The sequence below is a fragment of the Rattus rattus genome, chromosome 1, assembly GCF_011064425.1.
Source record: "Rattus rattus isolate New Zealand chromosome 1, Rrattus_CSIRO_v1, whole genome shotgun sequence".
Taxonomy (NCBI): domain Eukaryota; kingdom Metazoa; phylum Chordata; class Mammalia; order Rodentia; family Muridae; genus Rattus; species Rattus rattus.
The window spans coordinates 76,249,463-76,274,929 of record NC_046154.1 but is presented as its reverse complement, the minus strand read 5'-3'; the positions used below and the strand labels follow the sequence as shown (position 1 = coordinate 76,274,929).

General features: G+C 35.7%; 1 long non-coding RNA gene across 1 annotated transcript in view; it reads right to left on the bottom strand.

The window, feature by feature from the left end:
• The window catches only part of LOC116900756, a 330,132-nt gene that overhangs the window by 167,818 nt on the left and 136,847 nt on the right, over positions 1-25,467 (bottom strand). Inside the window, exon 2 of the long non-coding RNA XR_004387949.1 lies at positions 24,839-24,886. This is a non-coding gene — a long non-coding RNA (uncharacterized LOC116900756). The remainder of the gene's footprint in view (positions 1-24,838; positions 24,887-25,467) is intronic.

Sequence of the window (25,467 nt, the reverse complement as noted above, 5' to 3'; positions counted from 1 at the left end):
AACATCTGGAGCATTTGGTCAGATTTCAAAAGCTAATTTGAGTGGACTGTCTTCGTCCATTTCAGAAAATAAAAAGAACCATGGATACTGGAACCATATTTACACGATAATGAGTCAACAATGTATCTATTTCTTCTTATTGAACATAGACAGCAAAGAATAACAAAGAATAACAACAATTTGAAGCCTAGAAATAGTTACTCTCACACTTTGCTGTAATCCCTTCCTAGGATTATGATTTCCTTTTTTATTTTAATAGCAATTGATTGATGGAAAATAAATTACAATTTAATCCCTATTAATTCATTTTATGAAGTTGTAGTACAGATTTATCCAGAGAAACCATATAATACTTACTGAACAACCTAAAGAATTAGGTGGATTTTTCTTCTAATTTCTTATTGGGAATATATCTGGCTAATGCTTATTAGAAAGCGTTTCTTCCAACATTGCACAAAACAATATCACTTAATCTTCAGAAATATTCCGTGAGGCAATAGCAAATGACATTATCCTATTAAATAGGTGAGGGCACTCGCAATCTAAATTAAGATGATTTCCCAAGCTGCACAATAAAACCAAACCAAAACTTACAAAGAAAACCCAAGAGCGAAAGACTCTCCCTCAGTTAGGATTACAGAGATCAGGTTCTCAACTATGTCTCCAACTGACGTGTGGATGTTTAACTATCGAAATATGTGAGGTTGTCAAAGACATAATACAGCTTGACCTTCCTACTAATGTAATCCTTATAACTCAGCCAAATTGTAAATGCTAAAAGAATTTGTCCCAGACCAAGCATATGTGATATTTGAATTTGAGAATGTTTTGAAAACTTTAGACAAAAGCTTAGTTATATTTCCAAACACACATTGTCTATATCTACATATAAGACTGAATAATGATCACAATGTCATAACATCTATCAGCCTTATGATGGCTACTTATTGTTCAACATGGTGAGGGAAAAAAGTAGGAGGCCACGGGCAAGCACTTTACCAGTGCATCCCCCACATAAGAGTTTTGCCTCCTTCAGATTCCAGAATGTCTTCAGGAAATGAGGATGGCACGATGGCATCTGAGAATTTATGCTGCTTTTGACCATGTTTGGATAAGCTGGGAAAGTTGAATTCAAATTTCACCTTTCAGCTTTCCACATTATCCCAAGGAGTAGGTAGGCAGGAATCCAGAAATATTAATTGCAAACTCAATCACTGTGTTCATGTGGGGTTACGAAATAGAGGAAACTCTACCAAGCAATTTGTCTCAGTGTTGTGCCAGGAAGGACATGGTTCCTTCCAGTACATGTGCTGGAGGATGCCCATTCAAATGAGATGTGACGATTTTATGGATGAATGTGTGACTAATGGCTAGAGACTAATATATTCTCCTGCCCTCTCATTATGGGGACTGGAGTATTTATTTACTAGTGCACACTATGACAAATGATTCCACTTAAAAGTTTTTCTTTTGATCCCACTAAATCATTTTTAGATTATACTGGTAACTGTTCAGGAAAAAAAAATGACACAAGTTTTGGGAATGCATTTCAAGAAAAGACCTTCATGTTAAATATCTTGAGAGCAATGCATTTGGCCACCACACATGACAAAATGAACAATTGTACCCAGGCTGGGACCTGAAAATGTTGGTTGATGTTTGCCACCTGAAGAAATTGCCCATGAAATGAACACTTACGGCTTGACTCATTAGAATTCAGCTTTAGTGGTTCAAATGAATATGACTCTTTATCTAGGTACTGAAAAATAAAGATGAAAAAAAGTACACGCGAATGCTAGTGCCTTCCACTACATAAGAAATGTAGGGTTTTTTTCCCCCCAGAAATCTGCTCCTTAAAATTCACAGTATCAAAACAGGACTATGTGTAAAAATGGTTGTGAATTTCAAGCCCAGACACCTATCCAGTCACTCAGCAAAATAAAATGTATCAGCAAAACACAGCTTTGTGTTGTATTTGCTCCATTATAGCTCTATGTATTTGGCATTACACTAGCGTTTTTTTCAAATTCAGCCAAACATATGCTAGGATTTTATCAGGCAAAGAGGATAATAATTTTAAACATATAGAAAATTAAGACTCAGTTCTAAAATTAGCATCATACGTATTTCAAGTTTGGATATGGCTTTTTAGGAAAAGATATTGAAATATTGTCAGAATGTATGCTCTATAAAAACAATGTATTATTTTTCTGTATTATTTTCTGTTAAAAATTATGAACTTCTGATGACTCTAGAACATTTGCTAGCATTGTTTATCACAGTTTTTGAATTTTAGGGAAATATAGGTCAGTATTTGTTTTTAATATATATTTTTATTATTTAAAAAATTGTGTGTGTATGTGTGCATGCGTGTGTGTGTGGGGGGACGAATGTGTGTGTATGTGTATGTGTGTCTATACAGATCTTAACACAAGATATTTTTCCAGTCCCAAGTCTCTATGGTGTACATTATAAAGCTATGTAACACAGTGTATACTCTATACTTACTGACCTAGTAAACTTTTGAATAAAATCATATATTAATAAGATGAGAAACAAAATTAATAGATATGGAATTGACAAGATCTAAAGATGATGGCTTGATTGTGTGGTTAAAAGTATATGTTTAAGATGTTCAATTCTCATGAGAGTTAGTAGAACCCTTATTAAAGGGACATGCTACAAGATAAGGAGGCTATTTAAGACATTATCCTTGGACAAGCTGACAATTCCATTTTTGTTTGTTTGTTTGCTTGCTTGTTATTCCCTTTACTTCCTGATGGCAGTCCCCTTCCCAATCTCCTTCCATTCCAGTCCTCACAAATCCATCCCCCATTACCCAGTCCTCTTCTACTCAGAGAAGGAGAAGCCTTCCTTAGGTAGCATTCTGCCCTGGTACATCAAGTCATAGCAGGACTAAGCATATCCTCTCTTAATGTGGCCCATCTAGTCAGTCCAGCTGTACTACAGATAGGTCCTTTCATGTTAAAAAAAATACAATTGGTTCATCCTGTCAACCAAAACCATAGTTTTCCAGAAGACGCAAAACTTGACTTTAACTTCTAAAGCGCTATCTCTGCTTTCTTCTCTACCTTACTTAGAACATAGACATAAGAGACCTGCTATCTACTTATTTACTTCCTATCTCTCCGTTGCTAGGGATTGAACCTCGGGATTCATCCTAGCTAGGCAAGGTCTCCATGCCAAGTTAGTTACACACCAGCCCACAAGTCTGTATCTATTAATAAAGTGATAAAATATTGAACCAGCCGCCTAATGTATGTTAGATGGTACTAAATAATTCTTTCATGCAACTAGTGCCACTAGCTTCGCAGCCACTAGAAGACTGTGGCAGAATTAAAGAGGTGCGAGTTTGAGGTGAGAATGCTTACCAGGTATTTTGAGTGATTTCGATGCTTATGGAAGTTTGTGAGCCAGAGAACAGCATGTCCACCTGGAACTAACATCCTACGGGAGCTACGCTGAGGAACTGCATTCTCTCCAGTTTATCAGCAGCCTCTACCAGATCTGTTAAACTTTAATTAGACCCTACCTTTTAAGATTATCATTTATTAAATGGATCCACACTCCTAATTAAGTATTTACGATCTCGGGATCTCCGGAGGACTCCCCTAAGTCTAATCAGCCCGGGAGGTTATTTCGTCTTTTGTACTTTCAACAGATGCATGAGAAGGTGGGCAAGGCTGACAGGGGCTCTCCTTTAGCATTCAGAATTCATGACTCCAGCTTGGAGCAACCGGATAAATGGACTGAAGGCCGCACATCCATATTTTCCATCATATTTGACCAATGGTCCTCTTGAACAACAAAATTTGAGCATGTATGCTTCCAACTTAATCTTGCTTTTAATAACTTTTAAACTCATCGTACTAAAAATCTCTGGAGTGGAAACTGGGGTTCGTAATTCCTAAAATATTCCTTACTAGATTTTTAGAATTTATTATAATTAGGAGTCTTTTATTAATGCACAATTCAGTGTCTCTGCTTCTTTTCATCATAACTTTCTCCATAATCTACAGAGCAGTACTTCTCTTTGGATTTATTAGCACTTAAAAATAAAGATTTGCAGTTAAAAAATGTATATTTTAATTATCAAGATATATTTTTCTTCTTCCAGAAATCCAGAGTAAGAAAATGGAGCGGTATCTCCTAGTTCTTTAACATGGATCTAATGCAAGTTGGCTATGGAGACAGTTGTATTGCTTAACAATAAAGTGATTGAAATACCATTTCAATCACATATATTTCAGGTCCTCTTCTGTCCTATTAGTGGTTTTAATAATATACAATTTTGTATGTTTAAAGAGAAAGGCAATGATAATATTTTAGTAAATTTATTCATATTAATAAAAGTCTCTAAAATAGAAAGTATAATCTATTGGTAATTTTAAAAGGTAATTAATCTTATTTTAGAACTCATAATGAACATTTAGTATACAGATACAGCTCAGCGGTAGAACGCATGCTTAGAATACATAAGGTCCTATGCTCAGTCATCAGGACTGGAAGGAAAAAGCCACTGAACCTGACCTTTTTATCTTAGTTTTTAATCTCACTAAATATTTGTCTTTCTCAGATACAGGTCTCTTCAAATTGAAAAAAAAATCTGCTTTTCTTAAAGTTTTAAATTATGAAGGTTATGCACAAAATGCATACTGTTATTATTAATAAAATAAATTTGTTTACTTTAAAATGTGAAAAGGTTTGCTTGTCATGAACATTTATGATTGCAAAAAAAAAAAAAACTTTACCAGCTGACTACATCCACATGCTCCAACATATACACACAAGGACAGCCATGTATGTACCATGGAGAAATTTGCCATTCATTTGACAATTATCTGTTTAGTTTCATTCTTAATACTGTCAAGCTTATTGGTAGTATATGAAAGATATTTTAAAATAATGAAAATGCTTCTGGTATAAATGTCAAAAATAAGCTGCAAGTCTATTTATAAAAAATCCTTTTCATATTTCAGCAACATATTTGCAGAAAGCACACTCTTCTCTTCATTTTTATGCAATTGTAAAAACAATCATATGCCCTTGATGAAAAGGAAACACAACATTAAGCTTTAACCCTGCTCCCTGAGATTCCAAAGACCTTATATGTTAAGCTGACACGATGGAATGAAAAAAAATTAGATAAATGAACGTGGTCAAATAACCCTCTCTAAGCCCTCAGTTGATGGTGTCATTGATGGTAAAAAATCTATAATTTCATTTTTTTCTCCCTGATAGGCCAGAAATGTCAGATGGATTTATAAATATACTCTGATGAACGTAGAAGGAAGCATCTAAACTCTCCCTGATTTATGACAGCTCAAATGCTGTATTCTCTGTATTCGCAGTTTGATTTGCTTCTTTTGAGGTTCTATGACCTGGTTCCTACATATTGATGAGTGTTTTCCCTTTCAGTGCTTCCATGGAACTCTTTAATGCACTGATTATGTTTATGATTGGCCGACACAAATAATTCATTATACAGTAGCCAGTGTAAAACATACACATGAGTAATGGATGAGCAATGCCTTTTCACATGTTAAACTTCAGCAAAAAATGCAAAGTAAAACAACATGGAGATCCAGTTTTACCCAAAGCAGAATTTATATGAACAAGAAAAGAGTCAACCATTAATGAAGGTAAGAATCTGGAGAAAGAGCAAAGCTTATAAACCACCGCTGAAGGTATTAAAAAATAATTTCATACACACACACAGACAAAAACACATGCATGCACAAATGCATGTATATGTTAGGAGGTCATTGAACTGTAAGGAAAAATGAACACTTTTCATTTTAAGGGAATACATGGAGAGATAAAAATTTTGTGCTTCATATTTTTCTTTTTTTATTGGATATTTTTTATTGACATTTCAAATGATATCTCCTTTCCTGGTTTCCCATCCATAAACCACCTATCCCATCCTCCCTATCCCTTCTTCTTTGAGGGTTGTCCCATCCAACCACCAAGAGTATTTTGTGCTGTTTGATCTCTGCGTAGTAGATCACATGTAATAAATCAGTGATAAGTCAACAAGGTTGTACATCAGAAACATACTTCTAACTTTTCCAACTCTAAGTAGTTTTGTCATCTGTTCAACTATGCCAGTGGGGAACTCATGTTACTCTTACCAAACTTGTAAGGCACACTTCCATGGACTTAGTTTTTAACCTGCTGCTTTTGTGATATTGTGCAAACATTCCTTTTCATAATCAGGTATCATGTCTTATCATATTAACTGCAACTTAATGTAAAGTACTACTTAACTTTTCTCTTGCGGGTAGTTGAAGTTTTTACGGGTGACAGGGACAGACACAAAGATATGCAGGGGATTCATAGATACTAAGCACTCAGTAGCTGGGAGATATTAGACTTGGTCAGCAGTCCAAACTTGTAAAGTTCCACACAGGACTGTTTCTCGACCAAGAACATTGCCAAGAATGAAGAATTTCTTAGTGTGCCCCTTTAACAAGAAGAATGCATGGTTAGTCAATAATGAGTATCCATAACAGAAAGTGTGAACAAAAGAGAGAAAAAGGCCAGGACACTGGGGAAAGTTAATGGAGAAAATGGATTTGCCAGTCTTATTCAATCAGGGCACAAACATATTTAAAGTAAATCATTTTTTTCATTTTTAATTCTTATCCTGCCTATCTTCATCTTAATAAAAGAAGAATATTAATCAGCCACCAATATCTAACATTATATCTGAACTCTTTCCATGATATAGCGATTTTTGAATATCAACATTATAAGGAATCAATAATTAAAAGCAAAATTGTGTCAGAGAACACAAAGTATTGAAAGGAATGAAGTGGCTCACAAAGTTGAGATTTCTTTAAAGAATGAATTTGGGTTTCAAGGTTTATTTTTTTTAAATCGCTGCCAAAGATTGGTATCAGGCAATCCTGGTGGCAGTTTATTAATAATCTGTCATGAGAAACTGACACATCAGGAGCTGAATTCTGCTCAGCTTTACAATGAAATTTCTTCCCTTTATTGCTACCAGAATTAAATAATTCTGTGGAAAGGCTTTAGTAAGCTTTAATATGCTTTAAACCTTCCTTTTTGTCAGCACATTTACCTCCTTTCCTAATACCTCATTATCAACAAGTCAAATCAACAAATGTCTAATCTTGATTTTCTAAGATACCCATGCAATGCCAAACAGAAGTGAGATAACACACATATTTTTGTAGAAGTTGATAAGTTTGCTTGCAGACTGATGGAAAAGCCTTACCAACTAAATTAAGCATAGAGGAAAAGCTAGATAGAGTATGGAAACCATATCGGGTCAGTATTAAAGTTAAGCCATGGGGATTCACAGGTGGATAATTTACTTAATCAGAACTACATTTAAGCTAGTCAGAGAGGAATGATCTGCCCAAAGGTGAGAAGAACAGATAACCCATATGTGTCCACACTGAATGGTTAATATTACAGACACTACTGCAAGGAAACATCATTGAAACAACTTTTTATGAATACCAGTTAAATGTTCTGATCAGAAATCAGATGGTTCTCTCTACATATCAAATCTTACACTGTCATCAATCACTTAAAATATATTGTATGACCTTTTGTTGACTGCAGGCTTTCTAAAGCATATGATTAGTTGTATGAAACTTTAGGTGCAATAAGGAAAATGGTATATGCAATAGTATGAGGAAAATTGAAAGCACTGATTATTCTAATGAAAAGAATTCACAGAATCTGACTTAGGTTTCATACAGCAATTAGTAAAACATATAATACATTATTCTATGAATATGAGCAGAGCACTATTTTCCTTACATCAGACAGGAAAACATACATACATATTACCTAAACTCAGACCCATACTTTTAAATTTACTTCTTTTCGTATTCTATGATTAAAGTATTCAAATGACAGTCAACAATAGTTTTTCACCTTATAATCAAATTGTATATGCCCTCTTCAATACTATGAAGGTTTCCAGGTCATACCTAGCTCATATCCTGCCGATCCAATGTCTGAAGACTGTAGTTAGTAACTTATAGCAATGGCAATAGGTTTTATTGTTTCGGGAGTCTTTCAGACCCCTCACTAACTCAAAAGTATCCTTTCCCTTACCTGGCATTATATTATGGTCATTTTTAGATATTGTGTGGTCTATGGCTCTTAGGTAACCATTGTTACCTTCTGAGGTACTGCTACACACACACACACACACACACACACACACACACACACACACACACCACATCACACACCACACCATACTTATGTATTTTTAGTTGGGCCTATATAATAATGTTCCCTTTGGCTTTTTTAAACACCCTTACCATTATTTGTCTCTCTTTCCTCTTTTCCTCTTTATTGCCCCTCTCCCTCTCTACTGTATTTCTCTCTCGCTTTACCTTTTTCCTTCTTTCTATTGGAATGTTCTAGACAAGTTGCCTAGAGAGATACACAATCAATATTCCTACCTATCTATAAAGCCTGCAAACCACAAGAATGCACAGTATGGCAAGATGTCCATATGTGTGCAATAGTGACCCTTAAATCTTAGAGATAAGTAATAGCTGATTACAACTGTATTAGCTGTCACCAACTGATTACACTGATTAGACCTGTTCAATTAAAGGGAGTTTACACCTTGTAGTGTGTATCTAGTTAAGTACACATGGAAGAAGATGTTGTGGTCCCTAGAAGAGAGCATATAATTGTCATTCATTTAAATCTATAGTTTCTAACTCTATTCTAAATACTTATCCTTATATCAACAGATTTTTCACACCCATCACAGATGATTTGTTGTTGTTGTTTTGTTTGTTTTTTCAGAAAATGGAGATTATTCCAGAAACCTCCAGTTAAGGCATACCATAAAAACGTTAGCAGAAAGATGAAAAAGCAGAGATAATGAAGAAACTAGCTATGAGAAAGTGTCTTATAAATATGACAGGGATGCCTGGCCATGAAATCTCAAGACTATGGTTATCTAAACAAGAACAGGACAGTGGCAACATTCCAACACAGGACAGGAAAAATCTCAAAAGTCCCTACTTATACATAAAGAGGTACAGCCAATCAACAGCTGCTAAGAGAGGGTGTTTGGTTTTCTCTATGGATGATCTCCATCATATGCTATCCAAGTGGAAATATTTCTACTCACATGTATATACACACACTATGTCAGCTTCTTCTAGTGTTGCTAGTCTATACATCTGTAGGTAAAAAAGACAATTAAGAAAGATGGTATGTATTCCGAAGGGATTGGGGAGGACATAGGCAGTTATGGAGGAGGGGGAAGAAGTAAATATAGTGTAGTCTTCATACAGGAAATTCTCAAAACTAAAAATTGAAATAAACATTTAAATGCTCATAAAAATTCTACACCTAATTTTTATTTTAAATTATTCTTTTCTTGTAAAACCTTAGGTATTATGTGATGAAATTTCAGTAACCCATGGCAGCTAATAAAGCATAAAAATTGTTAAGCAATGGTAAACAGTAAATAAACATATACAAGGGAAAGAATTATTGTGGAAACTAGATCTCTCTGTCTCTGTCTCTCTGTCACTGACTCTGTCACTGTCTCTGTTTTTCTGTATGTGAGTGTGTATGTGTGAGAGTGTGTGCACATGCAGGTATGTGTATGTGTATGAGTGAGTTTATATTTTTTATTCACTCCTTATAGTAGCTATATTAGGTTTAAAATTTCAAAAGGTAAAAATATTTCTAAGAAGAAAGTTTGTAACTTTAAAAGAAAGACATTCTTTTTCCATGTCTTTGAAGATTGTGTTGGGATTTTTGTAGGGGGATTTTGAATCTGTAGATTGATTTTGGTAGGATGACCATTTTTACTATGTTAATTCTGCCAGTGCAGGAGCATGGGAGATCTCACCATTCTCTGAGATAATTTTTAGATTTCTTTCTTGAGAGACTTGAAGTTATTGTCATACATACTGATCTATCATGTGTTTGGTTAGAGTTACCCCAAGATATTTTATATTAGTTGTGGCTATTGTGAAGAGGGTTGTTTCCCTAATTTATTTCTCAGTCTTATTAATCCATTGAGTAGAGGGAGGCTACTGTTTTATTTGAGTTGATTTTATATCCAGCTGCTTTGCTGAAGTTTATTATCTGCTGTAGGAGCTCTCTGGTGGAATTTTTGGAGACACACAGACACGCGCGCGCGCGCACGCGCGCACACACACACACACACACACACACACACACACATTATCATATCGTCTGCAAATAGTGATACCTTTACTTCGCTTTTGCCAATTGGTATCTCCTTGAACTCTTTTCTGTTCTTATTGCTCTAGCTAGAACTTAGAGTACTATATTGAATAGATATTGGGAGAGTGGGCATCCTTGTCTTGTCCCTGATTTTAGTTGGATTTATTTCTCAATCCCACTTGGAAGGGATAATAAAGCAATCGCAGGAGGGAGGGGAGGGACTTGGGTGGGAAAGGGGACATGGAGGGGAAGAGGGGAATATGATCAGGGAACAGGACTGAAGCCCTGAGGGCTGGTAGAAGGAATGGAAACAGGCAACCTCAGGATGTAGAAGATACAGGGACCCTCTAGAACATACCAGAGACCTGGGAGGTGAGAAACTGTCAGGACTCAAAGGGAGAGACCTTAGATAAAATGCCCAACCATGGAGAGAGGGAACTTGTAGAGCCCACCTCCAGTAGAAAGACAAGGAATCAAGTGGAGGCATGGGGTTGCCATCCCACAGTCAAAAATCCTGAGCCAGAATTGCTCCTGTCTAAAAGGACTGTAGGGACAAAAATGGAGCAAAGATTGAAGGAAAGGAGGTCCAGTGACTGCCCAAATGGAGATCCATCTCAGCAGGGGAGGGACCCAAAGCCCAACACTATTACTGAGGCTATGGTATGCTCACAAAAAGGGGCCTATCACGAAACACCCAACAAGCAGCTGAAAGAGTCAGATGCAGATATTTACACTCAACCATGAAAGAAGCTGCTGACCCCTGTGGCTGAATTAGAGAAAAGCTGGAGGGAGCTGAGGAGGAGGGCGACATAGGAAGACCAGCATCTCAACTCACCTGGACCCCAAGATCTCTGACACTGAACCCCCAGCCAGACAGCATGTACCAGCTGAGATGAGGCTCCCAACACATGTACAGCAGAGGTCTTCCTTTTATGTTAAGAAAAACATTCCTGGTTCTTCACTCTAAGTAGTTTCCTTGAAGACTGTCAGATGACATGACTCATATTAGAATACTGGTCAAACGTTCACACTCACCTTTCTGAATGAGATGCTGTGGTTATCAGAAGCAGTTGAGAATCTGTGTTTAATGCACTTTGTTTTGAGAGATTTAGTGTGTCAAGCATATATAAACTACTACTCTCAGGTCAGTATGCACAGGGTACTTTTAAAAGTCTTGTGTAATTGTGTTACATAAATTTTTCATCAAGAAAATCTTATTCATAACTGGGCTATTGTCTTCCAAATTATAGAATGGAAGTTTCAACATGATTTAAATTATCTTAGAAACTCAACCTGCAGAAAGAAATATAGGGATTATATCCACAAAATTATAATGGGAGCAAATGGTACTGACATTTGAATACATGCTTGATTCTTTGTAAAGAATCCATGTTAAAGGAATTTGTATTCCATGTTAAAGAAATATCCTAATTTTCCAAATGGGTTTTAAAATATTAAATACTAATTTAAAAGAAAAAGAAGTTTTTAAGGAAAATATTTATAATAGAATCCAGATGAGAGGAAGATGATTAGAGTTTTCTGAAAGTGTGGTCATTTATAATGACAAGCAACAATGTAAAATGCTTTTCATATTTGCTTGAATTTATAAAGATTATATCAAAATATCTCTTATCACCTGTTGTCAATAGACCTAAAATTCCTGCATCGAGCACAAATAATATAGAATTTATTTCAAACTTCCCATTCAATTAGCATGTTAAACACACTTGCACATGCACACACACACACACACACACAAGTGTGTGCTTGCACACAGGATCTCTCTCTCTCTCTCTCTCTCTCTCTCTCACACACACACACACACACACACACACACACACGCACAAACAACTTTATCTAGTTCCAAGGGATGTGTTTTTAAGAGTGTTCTTAGGACCTCAGCTGGATCTTTAGTACATGATTAATTTTTCTAGGAAATGTACCAAGTTTTGAATGAATGAGTAAAAGACTCTTTGTAAAGCAGAATTTAGCACTACTTTTTGTTTCACCACTGTTAAATTCACTAAGGCTTAATCAAAGACATTTTATTATCTTTATTTATCCACCTCTCCATTGTTAGAAAACAGGTTACTTTCAATTTTTATTTTGATCAGCAGATTGCAATGCGACACTAAAGGAAAAAAGGTAATTATTTCATTCCAAGATAGTTTTACCAAGAAGCAGTTATTATGTTAAGTAGCTCATTCTTGAATTAAAGAGGAAGGTCAGGAGGGACCATCAAATGAGCCCCTGTATCCTCATTACTATTCTATTGTTGCATCAAGCAAATGTACTGGCCACTACTAAAGATGTGCTTTGTGTTACAAAGATTGTCAGCCTGGAATGACTAATCCTATAGCACTGTAAAATGGACAGGTGATCACAGACCTTCTCTGCATGATATTTCCTTTTTATTCTTAGATGATTTTTGTTTTATCTGTAATTGCTCTGGAGATTCAGTTTATATTTAGTCCCTTCATTAAAAAATATGTATATATCACAGAATACAGTTTCACATTTATATTATGGTATACATGTAGTTTTTCTAATCCGAATTAAAGGACTATGTTAACTATTATATGTTTTATGAAATGTAAAAATTAAAAAGATCCATCAGTCTTGAAATGACTCATGTTTTTCAGTTCATTTCCATTATTTCCTCTCTCTGATACAAAAACCTGTGTATAACTATCTGGTTTTCACAAATATGTGTAAACAGGATTTTAATAATTACTCATATATCATCATCAAAGTGGTAGAATGCTTTGTAAATAGCCATTATATCACATTTTCAATCATGCATTCACATATATTCAAGAGGTCTCTATAAATGTGTCAAAATATTCACTAAGGAATAAAAACTCAATATGACTAAGCAAACCAAGCTAAAAGTAGAGAAAATGCTTTACTAAGGAGGAAATAGACATGTTGTAATTTAACAGAAGTGCTCTGGCTGGGATAATATTTCTTTCTTTTTCTTTTTTCTTTCTCTATTTTTTCATACTTTCTTTCTTCTTTTCTCTTCCCCCTTTTCCTTTAGAAGCAAAATTTCATGCAACCAAAGCTGGCTTTGAACTCATTACTTAGCATTGATAATGTCTTTGTCTTCTAGCCTTGAGTTCCAATAGGTTGAGATCACAGGTATGTACCTCCAGAGACTAATCATTTACTTCTACTTTATTTCCCAGGCATTGCACAAATCTTTCTTTCAGTTTTGATTCCTCCCTTTCATGGTAATTGTTGATAAGCAGCAATTCAATTTTCCCATTCAATGTCATCTAGCATTAGATCTGTGATCAAAGGTGTTCCTTTCTCATGAGTAGCATTGTCCCTTGATATTTGAAGTCTCTCTCAATACAGAACATTGTCACTCAATTATATGATTAATTGCCCTAATATGTGGTAGAGTTGCTTGAATATACTCAACCCATGGAGTGACACTATTAGGAGATATGGCTTTGTTGGAGTAGGTGTGGCCTTGTTAGAGGAAATGTGTCACTGTGGAGGTAGGCAATGAGAACCTCTTCCTAACAATGTGGGAGCCAGTCTCCTCTATTTTGCCTTCAAAACAAGATATGGAATCCCAGCACCTCCAGTGCCATGCCTGCTTGAATGCAGCCATGCTTTCTACCTTGATCATATTGGACTGAACCTCGGAACCTGTAAGCTAGCACCAATTAAATGTCCTTATGAGAGTTGCCTTGGTCATGGTGTCTATTCACATCTGTAATATTCTAACTCTACATGTGTGATTCTAATTATTTTGAGACTTTAAATAAATACATATTTATTTACATACATTGTGCTATTCTATGTGAATTATTCTGTAGTTACCGGGGCCCTGGGAGCTCTTATTCACCCTAACTTCTACCTTTCAGTCTTTTAAATTCAAAGTAAAAAAGTGAATTACAGTTATAAAATCCACTGGCTGATAAGAGTTGCTTATGTCTTATAACCACAGATGATATTATGTAAACTTTGTGAGACTTTCATGATTAACAATGCTAATTCTGCTCCCACTGTGCCCTGTTATGCAAAGCTCAAGGGAATGTTCACGGTGCACTCTGTCCCCTTCGTGTCTTCTTCAACCCATGAACTTTCCTGAAAGCTCCCAGAGTTATCTTAAAGTACTGCAAACCACCTTTCAGGACTAAAATATCCTAGCTTCTCTTAACTATGGAAATACCTATAGCAACAATATGATTTTTTTCAAGTGACTAGAAAATGTTTAGAGAAGAAGCAAGGAATGAGCATAAGACTTAACAGGCAATTGGGTGTGTGGATATATTCTGCATTATAGATCAGCAAGGCTCTCTACCTTGATCATATTGGACTGAACCTCGGAACCTGTAAGCTAGCACCAATTAAATGTCCTTATGAGAGTTGCCTTGGTCGTGGTGTCTGTTCACAGCTGTAAAATTCTTACTAAACAAGGCTGCCCTACTTTATCAAACACATACTTTCTGTCAATTTCTTCCTTTAACTTTTCAAAAGAAACCCTCTACCTCTACATATTACCATCAAAGTTTTCTCACACTGTCTTTTAAAGGAGAATGACTTGGGGGCACTGATAGCTCTCTCTGAAGAAAATGTGTTGTATCTCTGTACAAGTCTCATAGCTAGTGTGTTATCTTTGGTACTAACAATATCTACTCAGAAGGCTTAGGGTTTGCATTCTTCTCAATGTGCATCTGTAGTCACTGGTAGGTGGGTGAAGCATCAGTACTTATAAATGTGCTTACACATACAGCTGGGGCCAGTGGCTTTTGCTCAGAAATAGTCTTATTCTCTTATTTGTACTACCAGTCCAATCCACTGCTATTTCTTAAGTCGTGGGACAATTTCACACTCCTTGTCTACACAGACACTATTGCATTTTAAAAGTCAGCCTCTTTTCTTTCTATTCCTGCAGGATCTGCTCAAAGATGTTGTTCTTTCTGATACACATTTCCCTAGTTATGTGGCCTTGAGCAAATTTCTTACCACCTCCAAGCTATAGTTCTCCTTGGAGCAACAATCTCCCCCTCACCTGACATACTTGTAAACATCCCTATGCTTATTTAGACATCATGAACTCATATGCCCTCCTATCTACTGCTCAGTGTTTCAGTCTGCGAGCCAGTGCAGGACATAAACTGGGTCTAATATCTGCATTCAGTCTGTGTTAAATCAAAATCCAAAGAACTGCATTTTCTCACAGGAATAGTAACTACTTGTAGAGAGCTCTTGTTACTTCAAGGATATTGGCATGAATGTTTACATTGGGCTAGGACAAGAATGTAGGCTCCAGATAAATGCAGCTGAAGAATGTGTTCCTTGTGTCTTGGTTAGCTTGATAAGTCTTAATACAGTGAGCATGGTACCTTTTTTTAAGCCATTCCTTGACTTAGACTTGCACTATTCTTTATGTACCTAGAATAATATAGAAGCAACTGGAAAAATATAAACTTGCTTTAGCATTCACTGGAGCCATATTATAGTGTTATCTAATTGTCTGTTTTTTCTTTAATCCTCATTCCCTCCCTCAAGACACTGTTGACTGACTGAATGGGCTTAGTCTCTAGGATTATTGTCCCTTCATGTGAATTTGTATAAAACCTTCAAATTCATTATAAACTCATTTATTTTATTTGCTTTTATAAATTCTCCTCTCATACATTATATTCCTATTTTAGCCTCTACTCTGTCCACTCTGCTCAGTACTCCCCACTTCCTCTCTCCCCCAGATCCATTGCTCCTACCTTTCCCATCTGAAAAGATCAGGACTTCAAAGACTATCAACTGTACATGGCATTAAAAAATGTGCTAAGACTAGGGACAAACTCTCATATCAAGACTGGATGAGGCAATCCAGTGTGCAGAAATGTGCCCTGAGAGTAGATAAAAGAGTCAGGGACACCCCTACTCCCACCAGGAGTTCCACAAAACCACAAGGTAAACAAGACCTAATAGAGACACATGAAGGCTCTATGAGTGCTGCTTCAGTCCTGATGAGCCCTTGAAAACATCAAATATGCCCTCACTCAGCCAAAATTATTTCCAAATGGAAAATGGGGCACTGAACAAGCCAGTTATCTGGTTATATATGTCCACTGCAAAGTCTAAGTTTTATATTAGAGACTGTACACACAATTTAAGAAGTCTGTCCTACATTCCTTTCTTGGGGAGAAACAAATTCTTGCTCACCCTATCAGATATTTTCCTGCATTCAAATTCAGTCTTTTCCTGACTTGGTGATTGGATCTAAAGATTTCCTAGTCATAATCTCTACCTCACTGTAGCCTTTAAAACCATTTGCATGGTGAGTTTTGCATTACATTGTGTGAATCATGCTTGATCTACTTTAGGAGAGAATCTGCCTCTGCAACTTAATGATATTTCCTTGAACTATGGAAGTTCAAAAATATGGGGCTCCATTCCATTCACAGTCACCAAACAGTCACTAACAGATGCCAAGAGGTGCATGCTGACAGGAGCCTGATGTAGCTGTCTCCTGAGAGGCTCTACCATAGTCTAACAAATACAGAGGCAGGTGCTCTCAGCCAACCATTGAACTGAGAACGGGGTTCCCAATAGAGACCCTGTTAGAGGACGGATAGTGGTAACTGAGGGACTTTGCAACACCATAGGTAAATCAACAATATCAACCAACCAGACCCCCTCCCCCAACCAAAATCTCCCAGGGATTAAACCATCAATCAAAGAGTACAAAGAAGCAATCCATGGCTCCAGCCACATATGTAGCAGAGGATGGGCCTTCTTGGGCATCAATGGGAGGAGAGGTCCTGTGAAGGATAGATGCCCCAGTGAAGGGAATGCCAGGGCTGGAAGAGGGAGGGAGTGGGTAGGTGGGTGGGGAAGCATCCACATGGAGGCAGGGGGTCTGGGGGATGGGATAGGGGTTTTCCCAAGGGAAAACCTTGAAAGGGGATAATATCTGAAATGTAAATAAAGAAAATATCCAATAAAAGGAAAAAGTAATATAAACAATTTAAAAATAAAAGTCCTGCTGCAAACATTAGGTTAAGAGATATATATATAAACATGTAATCAAAATGTACATATAATTATCTGAAAATTTAATATTAAATTTAAAATTTAAAGAAAATATTTATAACAAAAATAACTGTCTTGGTGTCTGGGACCCTCCTGTGTCTATCCCCGCTTTCTTATTTCCCTACTACATATTTTTGTTTGATTTCCTAACACTCTGTACCTCCCTTACATCTCCAGTTCTTGATACTGCCACACTTACTTCCTCCCCCTACTTTTTCTCTCCCCATTCCCCCTCTCCTGCCACCTTCCACAATCATCCTGTTCCCCTTCAATGCAGGACTGAAGCACCTACACCGTGATCTTCCTTCTGTCTACGCTCCACATGGTCTGAGAGTTGCATTATGGGCATTGTGAGCTTTTGGGCTAAAATCCACTTATTAGTGGTTACATACCATGTGTGTTCTTTTGTGTCTGGGTTCCCTCAGGATGATATTTTTTAGTTATATCCATTTGCCTATGAATTTCATGAGGTCATTGTTTTTGATAGCTAAGTAGTACTACATTGTGTAAATGTACCACATTTTCTGTATTCATTCCTCTGTTGAAGGGCATCTGGGTTCTTTCCAGTTGTGGCTATTATAAATAAGGCTGCTATGAACATAGTGGAGCATGTGTCTTTTTTATATGTTAGAGTATCTTTTGAGTATATGCTAAGGAGTGGTATAGCTGAGTCCTCAGGTAGAACAATTTTCAGTTTTTTTCAGGAAGCACCAGACTGATTTCCAAAGTGGTTTTACCAGCTTGCAGTCCCACCAGCAATGGAAGAATGTTCCTCTGTCTCCAAACGCCAGAACCTGCTATCATAGGAGTTTTTGATCTTAGCCATTCTGACTGGTGTGAAGTGGAATCTCGGGGTTGTTTTGATTTGCATTTCCCTGATGACTAGGGATGTTGAACATTTCTTTAGGTACTTCTCAGTCATTTGATATTCCTCAGTTGAGAATTCTTTGTTTAGCTCTGTACCACACTTTTTAATAAGGTTATTTGGAACCCTGGAGTCATTTGGAACTCTGGAGTCTACTTTCTTGAGTTCTTTGTATATTTTAGATATTAGCCCTCTATCAGATGTTGGGATGGTAAATGTCTTTTCCCAAACTGTGGGTTGCTGTTTTCTCCTATTGACAATGCCTTTTGTTTTACAGAAGCTTTTCAATTATATTAGGTTCCATTTGTCAATTGTTGCTGCTAAAGCATAAGCCATTGGTATTCTGTTCAGGAAGTTTTCCCATGTATTCCCCAAGTATTCATTTGTATATGGTTTTATGTAGAGATCCTTGATCTACTTTGACTTGAACATTGTACAAGGAGATAAGAATGGATCAGTTTGCATTATTCTACATGCAGACTTCTAGTTGAACCAGCACCATTTGTTGAAAATGCTGTCTTTTTTTTTTTACTGTATGGTTTTAGCTCCCAAGTCCCAAAGTGGATGACCTTAACCAAATGATCAGAGAATGGGAAGATAGAACCTGTTGAGACCATCTCCAGTAGATATACATGGCCCCTGGTTCAGCAATGGGAAACACATTTATCTCAAAGGTTTTAACCCAGAATATTCTTGTCCAAAGGAAGAACTGGGACAAAAAATGCAAGAGAGACTGAAGGAAGTGCCAACCAGGGACTGTTCCATCTGGGATCCACCTTATCCACAGACACCAAATCCATCACTGTTGCAACGGTCAAGAGGTACTTGCTAACAGAAACCTAGAGTCACAGTTCCCAAAGAAGTCCAGTCAGCAACTGACCAATGCAGATGTGTGTGCTTGGAGCCAACTGTCAGACTGAGATCAAGGAACCTGGTGGGGAGCTTTCAGAAAGACCGGAAGATCGAATGGGGATTGCAACCCCATTGGAAATACTATACAGGCTGGCCTGACATTCCAGTTCTCCTAGAATCTAGACAACCAACCAAGGAGTGTACCTGGAGGGATCCATGGCTCCAGATACATATGTAGCAGAGTATAGCTTTGCCTGCCAGCAAAGGGAGATGAAGCCCTTTGTCCCAGGGAGGCTTGATGCCCCATCATAGTGCTATGCTGGAGCAATGGGGCAGGAGAGTGTGGGTGGGTAGGGGAGCACTCTTATATTGACAAAGGGGAGGGAGGAGGGGGGATGTTAGATTGGAGGTTGGTGGAGGGGGTAACTGGGAAGTGACATATCATTTGAGAAGTAAACAAATGGAAAAAAAAGTAAAAATAAAAATAAAATAACAAAAATAACTTTCTATATCATTTCGAATATGGCCAATCCAAAATGATGCCACACATATATTTGTAACAGCTATGTGTTTTGGTGAGTGTATACATACTGTAAATTTTGAAAACTGTCAGTGAAGTACACCAAAACTTTACCATATAAAATGTAGACAATTTCTTTCAATTGACTCTAAAATATACTTATCTTTTTGAACAAAGTATTTACCCTTCTTGAATCATAAATGTTATCTCTATGAATATCAAAATAATTAAAGTGACTTTTGCTCTTGACTTTATTATAACATAATGGTGTGTTTATTAAGGTATTAGGCCTCCTTTTAACCCACTAGTTTTGAATAGTAGGCATGAGTATAAATGAATTCATATCGTGGATTTGCCTAAGTTAAAAACAACATATTTGCATTTGTTAATAACATATCAAAAGGAACTCATAGAGAATGTGATCATAAAAGGTAACAATAGATTTCAAGCAGCATACTTCAGTTTATTTTAATCACATATCAAATATTCAATTTTATAATAGAGAAAAGATGAGATAAAGACTTCCCACGACTGAATGGCACATGTGGTAAGCTCAGCCACAGATCTTATACAGGAGTGCACCAAAGGTGGCCTCTTCTTTTAATGGTAATATTCACGTTACTGTAGTATGGTACATAAATATATTTTATTAAGGAAGAGGATGACTTGAATTGCATGGAAAAAGTTTCAAAGATCATAATTTTTAGGTTAATTTTAAAAAACAGGCTAATTTGGTGTTCCTAGAATTTTTTTGATTGTTTATATGACAGGGATTAGCCTTGGCCATCTGTCCTCTATTAGCTGCCCTGGTTTCACTACTGATTTGTTAAGAGAATTTCAAGTATTATGGATATTCTTGGTGTTAAAATATGTATTTATTGCTGTTATTTTCCATAGTATTTTGAATATCCAGTAACTGTCATGTATTTTTTGAGTTATATCTCCGTCTTATGCATAGACTCAATAGCAGGACAATTAGCCACCACTAGGTTTCTTCCAGGTCATCTGTAGTTAGTCTAAAGAACCATGTGAATGACCACCATCAAAGCCTGATCTCTGTTCCTAATTTACTTTTCATCCAAAATAAGAATTATAACTCAGAATACGAACATAATCTTTAAAATGTCAAGAATTTCATAAAAGTAGAGTTCTAATACAAATGAGACACTCTTCCAATATCTAAATACTCAACACTTAAGACAACATCTTTCTTTAGTCCCCAGGGCATTCCTACAAAACAAAAAATTAAATATTTTATTATATTTATTAAATATTTTAGTTATATAGATTTGGAAAATACTTGACATTAAAATAATATATTATTTGTTTTATGTTGTATATTCACTGTTTTGAGTTTTGAATTATTTTGAAATTAGGATATGGATTGTCGTGGGGAATCAGGCATGGAAAAGAAAGTTTAACCATAAATATATGATCATAAAACTAATGCAACTTCTTGGAAAATAATAAGGTGATTCTGCTATGCTTTATTATATATCTCACAATCTTAGATAATATATATTTTATTTGAATGCCTAAACAAAACTATTATATCAGAGGAAAATCACATGGAAATCAAATGACATCAATAATAGGGCAGTTCATCTGTGACAAATATTTGCATAATTGACTCAGCATTTTAATAATGAAGCAATAGAATTTGATAGGATAATTCATATAAGTCACAGAGAATGTATGTATTAAACTATTAAGTTTAGCATGTTATTTAATATGCACATCTAATGAGCATAAAGTAATGCTTCCTGTAAAATTTGTTTTGAGACAGGGTTTCATGGTTTACCCCTGAGTGGAATGAAAGTCACTATGCAGACCAAGCTGGTCTTATACTCATGGATATCTGGTCACCTCGGCCTCCCAAATATTCTAATTAAATATGTGCCCCATGTCTTGCTTTATACCTAAATTTTGATGCTTTCAGTATAAAATAAATATATAATGAGAGATGTAAATTTAATTACTGTACCCAGGAAGATTATTGATTAGAAATAATCTATAAATTAATGTACATAGTTCTGAAATGCCCAGTCTAAACTTTTGAGACTAAAATGATTCATCCCTACTGGTTAGCTTTCATTGTGTCAGAAGTTTCTACCTATTCTACTGAGGGAAAAAATATTCATGAGTCTTATCAAGCTTTGAATTCTTTGATCAACAGTAGGTACTCTCTGCCATGATATGTACACTAGTGAATAGTGACATGAATGTTAAGGGAGTAAGCAGCTACTTTTTGGGTAGATTTAAAGCCTGCTGAATGAGACAGAACTTATAACTAGAACAGATCACTCAACCCAAACTCATGACGAACAGCTACCACATAGCTCCTAGCGGTGAGGCTAATACTACATCTGAAATACTACATATTTCCCAGAGGCTGATAATTTGATCTATTACTAAACTAATAATGTACAGTTTATACCTCAAATTGTTCTTATTTTTATAACCACGTATTAGTATGCCTTTCATCCATCAATGAAGTTCATTTTGGCTGTAGATAATAATTATCATAGAAGCAAATCATTAGTCAATAGGCAAACAATTAGTGGGTGTGGTGTACTCATCTCTAAATGACATAAGTATATCATTCCATTTCCTCAAAAGCCTAGGGATCATCACAAAATGAGTACCAGAAAAAGATAGTAATGGATACATGAAGAGAAACTGTATTTGCAGTTAAGGATAGGGTTGCTACATGCATGAACACATAGCAGCTATGTTTGTATGCACAGGAGCAAGCCAATCAAAGTCCCAAGATTGACAGGGAGAGATGAGGGGAAGTCTTACCCCTAACTAAGAACCTGATGGGTACTGGGAAGGAAGAGTCAAATTTCTTCACGTTGTGACTACAGATCATCTACCTGTGCTAGGGGAGATAATTCCACACCCTTCAGCATTCAGGAAGACTAAGAGAGCTCTGTGGATTTAATTAAAAAGAGAATAAATGCTGTTGAGGGAGAAAAGCTAGGGATAAAGTAGAAATTTTAAGAAAGTGGGTATGTTTGATTAAAGTACATTATATGCTTGTATAAATTGTCAGTCCAGATCCCACTAGGTATTATTATTAAAATATAAAAGCTAAATTGTTATAAGCAAAGATATATTTAATAAATTTTATAAATATCTGTAAGGATATCTAAATAATTAATCATAATTCTCCCCATTATTGTCAAAGTCCCTTTGGGGCTAAGTCTGTCTATCTGTGTCTACAATAATCATTTTTATTATCCTGTCTAGTGTTTCTTTAAAAATGTAACTAAAATTGAAAGTTAGGGACCTAAAAGTAATGGGACTCTACATAATTTTAGACACTTTCCAGGTATGTTTTAATAATGAAACATATCCAGACATACAGTCTTATTAAATCGCTTCTGTTTGCCGAGACTATACTTTCCTACAAATAGAGTTTATGCTCTACTATTAGCATGCGGCTGCTCTGCTTTTTACATGCTCATTAGAAGCTGCCTGCCCCCTGGTTTGCCCTTATGACACAGATGAACAGAAAGTTGCCTTGCTAAAAATTAACTTCACTTTCACAGCACAAACTTAAACTTGCACATATTCTCTAATCAGTTATTAGTACAAGTCAGATCTATATTTACCAAGCAGTACTTAATATAATCAGTCAATGAACTTTATAAACTACTAAGATCTTATGATTTTCTTAGAAAGCATCTATTTTTATATTTTACATGCAGGGTCACATATTTTTCTTTTAACTCCCTGAAGCGGAAACATTAAGCCTTCACAGAAAAACTCAGTTTGATAAATCTTGACAGGTGATAAAATAAGTTTTATTTTAAATAACATATTCATCGGTATCAAATAGACTTCACTACAAAAAATTCCTAATATATAAAATTGTCACTCACATCCAAAGAACTTTCTTCGTTATCTAAATCTTTACTTTTTCTCTAATACATTTAAATTTAAATGAGAGCCATATATAAAATGGAATTAAATGACTCTCTTTCTATATTCCATCCAGCATTAACATTGGGTAGAAAATACTGCTTAGGTTCCTCAATGTTTGTGGTAAAATATCTAGAAATTTATTCCAATGTCTTTGTAAAATATACACACTACCATACAAGGAAGCAAAAAGAACATTTTTGTTTGTTTGTTTTTGCTTTGAAAAAAGACTTTTGGTGCAGACATTTTTGACTTAAGTTTAAGATACCTAGTTAGGGAAACTTACATATTTGGTATTTAATCTTCTAAGAATGAAGTGGGAGGGCAGTACCAATCTATTAGTACTTTAACATATGAACAAAATGTATTTTTGAATTCTTTTCCATTCAGCTCTAGGGTACCGTTCTATATCATGCTAGTATTGAGATATATTCAATTACCTTGGAAGCTTATCAATATTTACAATGGTCATTTTAATCAACATCATCAGCCTCAGGATCCAAGTGAGACTTTCATAAAGTTCATGAAATGAATTATAAGTAAACAAATGCTTTGAAAATTTAAATACTGAAATGTTGATTATTAATTATAGTATTGAAAAAGATTGTGGCTAAAAAGTACCCTATCAAATTCCATTCAGGTGGCCAGTTTCTCTCCCCTATCAATCTCATTCAAACTCTACTCCCCAAGCCCCAACTAATTCTGGGGCAAGATTTAAAAAACCTTCATAAGGAAAAAGTCAGTTGTCAAAAACATAATTGTGTTGTTGTTTTAAGTCTATTAACATTAAAAAATTTATCAAGTATTTAATTTAGGAGGATCTCTCATATTAAAATTTACTTTAATATTCAAATACCCTGTGCTTACAAAGGAACTATTGAGAGGCATCTGAGCTTGTATGTATATAGTGCCACCAACTACCATTAACATTATGAGCTTACATCTTAAGCAGCCTAGAATTTTGAAATGTAGCCTAGTATGGAATTCAACAACAATGACTTTATGAAATGTCTCAAATCAAAACTAAGAAAAAAGTCAATGAGCTTTTACTTCAGAACCTTTAATCAAACAATGCCACTTTTGAAACTAACATGTGTGTGCTTACTCATTTTATCATAAAAGGTAGATTTTAAGTTTGAATAACAAAGGAACAGTGAGTGGATTTATTTCTGGTTTCCTGTATCCCATGATTCCTATTGCTTTACCCACAACAGACAAGTAATTGCCTGCATTGTTTTCTTTGTGGTCCATTTCTTTCTGCCACCTTCCTCCATTCATAATTCTGTATTCCGCCTTCTGTGTGTACTATTTGTAAATGAATTAAAATAGACAGGATTAAAAAAAAACACATTCTAAAGCCATGCTTGTGTTAACTGTAATCTTACCATCGACTCACAGGTTAGGCGTTCAAAGAAAGTTCTCCACCCTGAGACCTAGAGAAACACAACACAAATCATGCTGTTAGTACTGACATTTAATTTTAATTCAAAAAAATAGCAAATTTATGATCCAATTAGAAACTTTATTATATGATTTATGAATATACATTTAATTTAACAGTTTTCACTACACTATTTGTCAGAAATATCATCACTCAACTCACATGATTTTTATGGATATTTAACATTCATTCCTTTTAGTTTGTCCATTTAAGGCACAGATTACAGAGGGACAGAAAGCTGTGCAGCCTTTCTTCTCATGAATCTATGGGAGATGGATCCATCTGCACACGTAACACACTTTACAGATAGAATTCTACAGGGTAAACACCACTCATTCTTTACCAATGCCAATATGTACATTTATATAGCCATCCATATAAAATGAGCATTGTGCACCATCAATGTCATTATAATACTATAATCCTATTCTACACTTTCTCTTATAAATGCTGGAGAATACAGAATTCCATATGACAATGAACATTTCATATCATAATTTTAAGGCTGTGCCCTACTCCATAGTGTAGAAGATATTTTTAGAAGTCATCAAAACTTACGTTTATAGCTAACTT